The 10,678-nt window shown below is 41.4% G+C and overlaps 2 protein-coding genes across 5 annotated transcripts in view; one reads left to right on the forward strand and one right to left on the reverse strand.

Annotated features, from left to right (window-relative positions):
* The window catches only part of usp2a (ubiquitin specific peptidase 2a), a 62,090-nt gene extending 56,607 nt beyond the window's left edge, over window positions 1-5,483 (reverse strand). Inside the window, exons 1-2 of one of the 3 annotated variants that reach the window (XM_050067061.1) lie at window positions 5,264-5,483; window positions 1,170-1,289 (exon numbers count right to left, since the gene is read on the reverse strand). The gene's annotated coding sequence lies outside the window, so the exon portion shown is untranslated. Of the gene's footprint in view, window positions 1-1,169; window positions 1,290-2,124; window positions 2,219-5,263 lie in introns of those variants that run through there. The other 2 variants (XM_050067042.1, XM_050067052.1) reach the window with 2 other exon arrangements.
* LOC126403996 (gem-associated protein 4-like) overlaps window positions 1-10,678 on the forward strand; it is a 173,259-nt gene that overhangs the window by 89,066 nt on the left and 73,515 nt on the right. The window lies entirely within an intron of this gene.

The raw sequence follows: 10,678 nt of genomic DNA on the forward strand, positions 1-10,678 counted from the left end.
TTTTTTAAAAATGAATGCCACTGGAAAAAAAAAATAAAAGGAGCTTGCTGCGCCTTTTTATTGTTGCCAGGCAACCACCCCATCAACTCCTTACCCTAAGCTTCCTGTGTAATCAATCTTTTATTTATTTTTTTATTTTATTTATGTCACAGTAATTAGTAGCTACTCACTAAAATGTTGAGGCAGAGGGTACTGTCTGTAGCTCTGGCTGAGGGTGAGAGGCTGTCAGCAGATAAACAGAGATCTGTGTGGGTACATCAGACCCTAAAAAAGAGGCTGGAACATGGGCCAGGAGGTTCCTATTGATAATGGCTGTTTTAAGTACTGCACTTATATGCTTCCACGCCTGCTGTTTTCTATTGAGATGGTGGTAACAGCAGCTTGTAAAGTCGTATAGCTCTGAAGATCCAGCAACAGCTACCACCAGTTTCTCCTCCATTGTTTACCAGCTGTAAACTTGTTGTCATGACCACCACAGAAGGCCCGCCTCTCAAGTCATCTGATTGGGCAATGAGGGAAAAAGCGGAGATAATGTGGGACACTTTTCCACTCTGAATTGAAGTTTTTTCAACTCAAGGAGTTCAGAGCGCTTTGGCAAAAACGTCAGGCGCCTAGAGTGCAGAAACGCAAGGTGCATAGCAACGCAAAAACAGTGAGCTCAACCGTAATTCTCATTGTAAACAATTACAATTACAACCTCCAGCTTAAATGCTTTCTGTGTGATTGGGGTCTCATGTAGTAGGATTAATGCTGATAACAAATGTGTGCAAACAAAACTGTTGGATAATGTTCTCCAGGTGATACTGGCATCATCAAAACCTTTTAGCAGTGTAAGCTGCAATTTCGAGGCCCTATCAGTGTCATAGTCTGAATGTCTACATGGCAGTAATACTGTAAACTGAGAAGGAACTGACGTGCAGCATCACCTTTCCAGTTTAGTCATTTCTGTGAGTCATCTGTAAGCTGATAAAACATAACACAACTTATTTTTCTAACTTTTCCTAACTCTCTTTCATAAAAGGGTCGGTCAATTCTGCCGGGATACATCTGAGTCATGCAACCAGAGCCATGTGTACTTAGGATATTTCCCATCATAAACATGGACAGCTTGTGTGTGTGTGTGTGTGTGTGTGTGTGTGTGTGAAAGCATGCCTGTGTGAAGTGGTTACCTGCTGTATTTGTAGCGGTGTGTGTCAGTCCCCGCAGGCTTTGATGGCTCTGGGGCAGCTCATCCTACTGTTGCTACCCCACAGTGAACACTCACACAGGCTTTATGACACCCAGCACTCCTGTGGAAACACACAGACATGTTACATGACATACCAGTCGACACACAGGACAAAACTGTGCAGCAGCAACATCAAAAATAGTTACGCTTTTTCTGTTGACTGAGGAATTTTGTTTAAGATAAGTGTAATCTGAAAGAGGCAAATACATACAGAGTCGCTGGATCATACGCTGTCAAACACTGCTATCAGACTAACGAGTTGGACAGACAACCTCTGCCTGAGGATAGTGAGAGCTGCGTGTGAGAAATGTATTACCTTCAAGACTATACATCAACAAAGACAGCGAAATCAACATCTTGATCTGTTTTGGGATGTGTCTTTAAGGAAATATTTTGACTTTGTGCCCAACACATTCAGCATGAAGTGACCGTACAGGCTGGTCATCACGCTCTCCGCATTTCATGTCCAACTGTTAAAGAGTGATGACGTGCCCTTCAGCTCGTAGCATCAAATCTGGAAGAAGTTGCTCAATTATAACGCTCAGGTAAAGAGAAAGTTGATAGGTTGGCTCCATCTTGTGCAGCTTCATCATGTGGCTCTTCCAACACTGGGTTTCAAAGCACATATTTTGCTGTCACAACCAGCTACTATACACATTTTCCTTGTACAATGCACACATCAACTGGTGACATGCACTGCCACCAGTGCTTCAGCTCATGCTAACAAAATCCAGAACTTTCTGACACATTATCCCTGTCCTCTGTCATCGACTCCTCAGGACAACGTACCCTACAGCTGGGTTAACGGCAGGCCTATGCATTCAACTGACAAGCTGGTACCTAAAAGAAGAAAAGGGAGGAAGAGCGGCAGTTAAGTTGGTTTGTAAGAGGCTCACCGTTGTTGTTCTGAGCGGACAGGCCAATAGACAGAAAGCAATGGGGTGCTACTTGGGAGACTGTGGCCCCAGAGCGCGAGAGGATAGTATGAGCACAGCCATCCAGAATGCCACAGATCAAGTTACAGAGCCGGTAAATATAGCAGACGCCTATGACCTCTACAGGTCACTCAACACTCTGTGGCATTCCAATTTGCCCTTAAAGGACTAGCATTAAAGGACCAGTGTGTAAGATTTAGGAGGATTTAGTGGCATATAATGGTGAGTGTTCATTGTTCAGGAGGTTTTTACCAGGAGCTGAATTATCTCTTCCTCTCCAAGACAAACAGACCAGGCGATTAAAACCAGTAAAAATACTGAATAAAGCATTTTTACGTTACAGTTATCTCAGACCAATAAAAATGATTGTTTTGTATTAAGATTGCCATAACATGTTCGGTGACTGGCTGCTAATATTTAAAGAGCCCGAGATGCAAACCTCATTTGTCCCACATTACCTGACTTCACCCTGTTTCAGCCTTATATGACACATATGACAATGTGATCGCTTCAAAATTAAAGGGATAGTTCAGATGTTTTGAAATGGGGTTGTATGGGATACTTTTCCATAGTTAGTGTGTTACATACAGTAGATGTCAGTCGACACCTTCAGTTTGGAGAAGCAGGCTTGAGTCTGACATGGAAGCTGAGCAGTGTACTGCTGTAGATGGGGCTCAGCAACAAAATAGCCACCTAAAAACATCAATAACTGTTTAAATGTATGCTATATTGACAGTATTTTCACTGTTTATCTTTCCATCAGACAGCCCATTCCGATGGGAAAGCCGTTAACAATTTCAGTTCCTTATCTATGCTCTTGTCAAAGCCACCAGACTCCATTGAGAAAAACAGCAATTTTAGCTCACTGAACACAGGAGCTACTTGTCTACCTCTGCCTCGTTCAGTCAGTTAATTTGTGTTATTATGTGACTTTGGTGAATCCAAGCTAACCCTTTTAAATGTCAAAGTCACACAATAACACAAACTAATTAACTGATCGAGGCAGTGGTAGACCAGCAGCTCCTGTGTTCAGTAGTGTTAAATCACTGCTTTTGTCAATGGAGTCTGGCTTTGAAGAGAGCGATAGAAAGGCTTCATTTTTCTGTTGGAAATCACTGCCTGACATTAAGGTGAAGCAGTGACACTGGAGTACATTGGGCATAATGTTAAGTCATCTATTCTGAGTGTCTTGATGATTTGCCTTAATTCATTCAAATCATACAAGATGAATGCCTAAAATTATTTGTTTTACAACTTTATATTACTTATGTCACTGAGGGTTGCTGCTGAATTCCGCATTATATCTCTCTTGGTAGAACTCCAGTTTAATACGTTAGCAGTGGAGTGGAGCATTAGCTAGTAAACATGGACAGGTAACAGGTGCGTAGCCAAAATGTACCCACTAACAGGAGCACATTGGCCAAAAAGGGGTGAGTATGTAGGGGTGGTAATGTACTTGATAACAGGGCATTTCCTATTGTCTTAAGGCGCATTTGACATGTTAAGACGTCATAATTTCATCTGTTAAGACAAACAGATTTGACTTATTAATAAGAACGTCAAACAGACATAGAGAGAGGCATATGGCTTTCAATACTCTACAAATAGCTCCCTATATAGTGAGTAGAGAGTAGGGAATGAGTGAATCATTTCGGACACAACCTCTGACTTTGAATGATCACCAGCGCAAGATGGCAGCAGTCATATTCGGGATATTTCAGCTTCACTTCTGTACAGTGGGGGCAAGCAGAGATGTGCCATCCATCTCTATATACAATGGATGCTTCAAACTCTATCAAAAGCCATATGGCTCTATACATTTATTTTGACATTCGTATTAATAAGTTAAATTTGTTTATCTTAACAGGTATAAATATGATGTCTTAACGCATTAAATGCTCCTGGCTTTCTATAGTGTCTGGGATATGTTAGCTTCACTTCTGTACAGTGGGGGCAAGCGGAGACGCATCGTCCATCTTTATGAAAAGCCTATGCTCCAAACTGGGGGTGTGCTGACTTACATCTACTGTTTGTTATACACTGTTTAAGGATAAGAAGCCCATACAACCCTGCTTTTAAAGAAATGAAGTATCCCTTTAAAGTCATTTTTTACCATATCATCCTTAATCTGGCCACATGTGTATATCATGTAGTTGCAAAACTGTTTAAAAAATTATATGTGCAGTAAATTACTTAGTCAAAAATCGAGTATTTTCTAGAAACCAGTTGACGTATGTGTGCAGACAATGGAAAAAGACAGGTCTCTGTGAGGGGTATAGCGTTACATGACACTAGGAGGAGATGGGACGACAGTACAGCACAAGCTATGGTCGATGCACTGCAGTGTGGCCGGCTGTATGTGGCTCTAAACACACTGATAAGAGGGGAAAAATCAATATATGTGAAATATTCCGCATTAAGTGTGTGTATAACGTTACTGTACATGTGATTAGATAACCGGGGCTCGGTAACGTTAATGGAAGCGGGACAGGTTTAACAGAGTGCTGAAGGGGGCGGGGAGGAGATGGTGTCCGTGAAAACTCACCGTCCCTCAAGTCCTCTAAGACTGGAGGTTCAAAGTTAATACACCTTCTGTTAACTCAACTGCGTCGTTATTTTCTCGGTGTAACCGCAGTTAACGTCCCACACCGGCTGGTTAAGTAGCCATGTCGCTAGCTAACTTAACAGTAGCTTATGTGTGAGGCAGCGTTGTGACGTTAACGGTCAAACCACACACATTTCACGGTGAATGTGACGGATTGAACGGTAGAAACGGAACTTTTACGGTTGATTCAGCCGTTATTTTTCCAACACAACCAAACGTTGGGCAGTTTATGTAACAGTTAAGTTAGAAAGTAACGTCAGCTGCCTGTGTTAAAACTTGATATTAGCTTAAATACAGAGTTGTTTCGCGGTCATATTTTAAGCCGAATATTTCAGTGACGCAGTATGACTTCTAAGATGTGTTAAATATATCTGATAAGGTGAGTTAAATATTCACTGACGGTAAGAAACGCAGTGTAACAGTGTCAGATATGGGGGTTTGGCTTGTGCACCTCAGAGGGTGATGGTGCTGTGAGGTAACTAGTTATTCACTCACCTCACAGTTGGAGATCATCCCGGTCCAGACGCGCAGTAAACGCCCCCTAAACTATCTTAACGGCGGCTTTGTTTCGCTTCTCGGACCGTTGATGGAGTTGCCCGATGATGATGGAGGTACGGCTACACCGTCACGGGCTTTAAATGAAGACTGCGCTGGTATTCAGCCATATCTTCTGTCCCCTTGCAGTTGTAGACTTTCTGCAATCAAGTAACGGTCCTGTTCACTTTAACAGTGACGTCAGCCCGGTAACGGAGCTGGCCTCTGATTGGTTGATACCTCTCTGTGAACGTCACCAGCCACAGCAGTGACCCGCCTCCTACACCATCACCATGGTGACGAGCGTAAACACCAGAGGTCAGTTTCATTGAAAAAATGTTGCTTTCAGGGTGATGGGAAAGACGGACACTTGGCTCTGTTAGAGTTCAATGTTTATCTCAGGTTTGTGATTGTGGTGTGTTTAAGTACCTGCTGAGCTACTGTTCAGTAAACTCTCCAGTGGTAAATACTACCAACAAATAATGTTAATTCCACCTAATAATACATTTAATGTAAAACCAAAGCCAGCTACACAGAAAGAGAAATCACAATTTAATCTGTTGTTTTGTTTTGTTTTTGCATAATTTACATTAACATTTATATTTATTTATTTACATTTTTGGTATTATCATTATTGTTATTATACATAATATGAGGAAGCTGAAGTTTTTTAAGATCCCTGGGAAAGTATTGCCAGTATTGGAGGTAATACTAATTCATTTAAGTAAGTAAAGTGAGTAAATACAAATAACTAGTAAACATGAAAGTGCATGCTATCATGCATGTATTGTCTTGACAAAAACAGAGACTTGACATTGAACAACATCAACATACATATTACAACAATCATCACTGTATGTCTGACAAAAATATCAAAGAAAGTTAGAAATGTATAATTTAATTGAATAGTTTTTAAAGTATACTGATAGATTTTATACGTATATATAAAAAGCATATAAGTGTGTTTTAACTAGCTACTGACTGTTTAAAAAGTGAAAGGAAAACCCTGACACATTGGTTTGTCTTTTTGAGGACATATATAACAAACAGCATTATTTTTACATTAATAATATTCTTGTTTTATCATTTATTATCTTTGAGCACAGGTATATTTACAAGGTGGTAATCTGAATCACTCTCAAGAGCCTGCTCTCTCTACGGGCCCCTCCACCTCAGGGGCCCCAGTGCAATTGCACTGCCTGCACTGTCTATATTTACGCCCCTGTGCTCCTAGCAAATAGATCACTGATATTTCTTGCCATTCCTTCTTGCCATTTTTTTGTACATAGGCTATCTTGCTGCTAAATTCTTAAACACAAACCCATTTTTAGAAGACATTATTAAAAGCTTACCATTTTTGTGATTTTCTGTATGTCTAACAACTCTAGAACTTTAAAAGAAAAATGCTGTTAAATAAATCAATTAAAACAATTATGTTCCAAACACAATAAAATATATTCTAATTGAGGATTTCAACTCCGAATTCACTCATAAATTATTACCTCTTTTGTTGTTTTATTAGGATACTTTATTACATGGTTTTCTTTTTCTGTCCATTCCAGTGGATGAAGAATCTTAACGCAGAAATCACCTGATAGTATAAATGACAATAAATGGTCTCAACAGACTTTTTTTAAACTAAAAACATGATGTTATTTTTCATGAAAGGTTAACTCATATCAGTGAGTAAAATTATGTTTTAAAATACCAGCTAAAAAAACATCATACTGTTTACTAACAGTAAAATAACTCACCTCCACACCTCAGGAGCTGGTTTGGGACGGCACTCAACATGGTGGACACTCTGGGACAACATGGAAACTGAGTGTGGGTAGGGAGAGGGTGTAGGGGTAGTTTGGGAAAGGTCCTACATGTCTCCATGGTCAGCCATGCTTGTTGAAATTGTGGGTGTGGCTCTACTCTAGTCCACTTTTGATGATGTGGAACTGTCTGATTAGCATTCAGACATCCAATCAAATTGAAGGCTGCTCTCAGCCCTAGAATCATCTCCTTTGGTCTGAATCAGGGACTCATGTTGTTCCAAAGTTGTATAATTGCCTAGAGTTGGTTCGTGTTCTCACGGCAGCATTTACAAGAGGACCAGATCAAATGCCTTGTGTGAGAAAGCTGCTCTTGATTGGTCAGAATTTCCATGTGGGAAAAATCCAGGAAGTAAAGCAAACGTTGAAGAAGAGTACACTTGCAAGATAAATGTGACACTTTCTAATGTCACAATGGAGGGACAACTACGCAGGTTGATTTTAGCGCTGCTCATCGTGGACTATATTGCTGTCATTGTTCATTTTAGTCAAACCATACAGTTTGAAAACGAGGCGCGGCTCCAACTAGAAAACAATGTTTTGATGCATTGGATGTGCTGAATGTGCATATTAAGGCAGTACAGGAGGAGGTGCACATTAATAATCCTCCAGGACTGTAACATGCTCATGTTTAACCCAAACAATGTGTCATGTGACTGCAGTTGCTTCACATCCAGGTCGGAACACCTTCTCACCACAAACCAACCGCACCAGAGTTCCTTTGTAACCGGACTGAGACCACCTCTTCAAGAAGGTCTCGGTCTGGTTGTTTTGGTGCACACCTGAGTGTGATTGCTGTGTTCACACCTGCCCAAACGAACCGCACTGAGGGGGCAAAGGAACTTGAGTTTGATTGAAACAAATCAAACAGGGCAGGTGTGAAAGCAGCCTAAGTCTGTGCATTTGGGTGGAGTCAGCTGACTGTAATTACAGATGTAGACAGATCTAGAAAAGTTATGTCTATTGGAATGGACGGGGAACCCAATATCAATATCATTTTGTTATATGATCTTAATTTTGCTCATATAGACAGGGATGTCACTGTGTTCTTCTACTACAGCGCCTTATCAGATTGCATATGCTGCATTAAGAGTTGGTCGGGTCATACACTGAAGGAGGTCTTCTAATAGATCACGTCTAAGATTGTTTCCTTTAAGTATTCCAAGTTCCAGCACTCCAGTAGTCATTCATGCTGGAGTGTGCGAGTGTCTGCATCAAAGTGAATGAGTCATAAAATCATACTGCAGCATAACCATCTGTGAAACACATCCGGACCCGTGACATTGCTCCAACGCTGCCGCTGAATGAAACAAAGTGACACACACACACACACACACACAGTGAGGAGGAGACTGCCATTTATTACCATTCAGTGACAGATCTTTCTCTATGCTAAGATAAGAAAGATGACTCATTCTCTGCCATTTAATACTTCATATAGGTTTCTACAAAAAAAAAAGAAAAAAAAAAAGATTATGCTTTAATTGCCATAGATTATGAACAGTCCTGTGTTACATATAGCTGAGTGAACGTGTAGCTTAAATACTGGTGTATAAGTCTGAGCAGGGATGAAACCTGGGCATCCTGCACATTTAGTCTGGCCAAAATCTATAATCAAAGACAAATATAGCCTTGTGAGATCTACTTGAGCTCTGGTGCACTATTTAGAGGCAGATGATGACTCAAGCAGTGCATTACTGATGTATCCAGAGTAGCAAGCGTCTATTTAGTGTCACAGGTCTCTATTCAAACAGGCTGTGCTGAAGCTGCCAGATGTCTCGCATTATGTGTTGAGTATTTAACTAAGCAAAGGAAATAAAGAGACTTTGTTCATCTTCTTCTGACAACACAAACAGGCTGCATGGGTTTCAAGGAGCAGAGCGAGAGTTAATGAGTTAGACCTGCTTAGATTAAAGGGCAAATCCACCCTCAAAAACTCTCAGGAGGAATTTCGACTGCTTCACTGAATGATTTCCTACATATTCTACATATTGTAAGAATGACATCCCCGAGGACTCCTTTGAAGAAACAGTGTAATCGTTTTGGAAATATGCTGATTTGCTGTTTGTCAGCGAGTTAGATGTGAAGCTTGATATCACTCTGGGGAGAAGTATTGATCTTCTCATCTAATTCTCGCCAAGAAAGCGTGTAAACCTAATTCCCAAAATGCCGATGTATTCCTCTAAATGTCATGTTCAGTCAGAGTTATGTTGATAGCAGCTGCAAAGCTAGAGTTTTTACAAGTGATTCACTTCTTACTCACACTACAATCATAACATGTGAGTGTTTGTACTACATTCTGGTTTATTGAGGCTGCTGCTGGTGCAATAATTATCTCTGCCTCTGTGATGATAGTGTGACTCAAAATTATTGAATGACTAATAAGAGGCGGCTCTGGCAGGGCTCACAGTATCACTCTGTGGGACTGACACCAAAACCTGATGTTTACTGCTGATGGCTCAGTCAGTCAGAGTAAAGCAACAGCTGCAGCACTAAACAGCAGAATGACTAAATAAATCCTACACTCTGCCAAAGGTGTTAAAGGAACACATCACCATTTGTATGTCAGTTACTCACCTTATGTTACCTTGAATTGTGAGGGAAACCTTTTCCCGCATGTCTCCATGGTGAACGGGGAATCCAAAAAAGTATTGAAGTCATTGGGGTACACGTTTAACAACAGCAAAACTATAACAAAATATCCGTTTACAAACTCACACAACTCGTGCAAAAATAATCAAGACGTCCGCTTTGTCAGTGGACCTAAACGTCAAAATATGACGTGCCCTCCAGCGTCTGTTTTGGACATTCTGGGCAACCCGATCTCATTCCTAAGTTGTCAAATACCGCCGCTTTGTCAGTAGTTTTAGCGTCAGACACTGACATCAGAAGCCCCTTTTTGTGGTGGTTTACAGCACAGTGGTGCAGTGGTTAGCATTGTCGCCTCACAGCAAAAGGGTTCCTGGTTTGAATTCGGCATGGGGGAGCCCTTTGCATGTTCTCCCTGTGTAAGCGTGGGTTTCCTCCAGGTACTCCAGCTTCCTCCCACAGTCCAAAGACATGCAGGTTAATTGGTGACTCGTTATTGTCCGTATGTGTGAATGTGAGTGTGAATGGTTGTCTGTCTCTATGTGTCAGCCCTGTGATAGTCTGGTGACCTGTCCAGGCCCAATACACCCGACCTGTCTCGCCCAGTGTCAGCTGGGATAGGCTCCAGCCTCCCTGTGACCAGGAACAGGATAAGTGGTTATGGAAAATGAATGAACGATACGCTGCCAGGTGGCGTCCGTTTGTAATGCAGCTAGACAGAGCCTTTTGTGGTGTTATGATACACCCCGGTTGACCAGACAGCACCTTTTGCAGCAGTAAGACACATGGACAGGCAGCGTCCGTTGTTTCGATGGCACCTGTTGCTGTGATACGATGCACCACAGGACAGCGTATTCAGCCGTGCACACGACTGTTTGTGACATGTGAGTGAAAATTCATGTGTTTGGGAAGTTCTGAGAGTACAATTTAATAAATGAGACTGGGATTATACTGCACGAGTTGTGTG

The sequence above is a fragment of the Epinephelus moara genome, chromosome 2, assembly GCF_006386435.1.
Source record: "Epinephelus moara isolate mb chromosome 2, YSFRI_EMoa_1.0, whole genome shotgun sequence".
NCBI lineage: Eukaryota > Metazoa > Chordata > Actinopteri > Perciformes > Serranidae > Epinephelus > Epinephelus moara.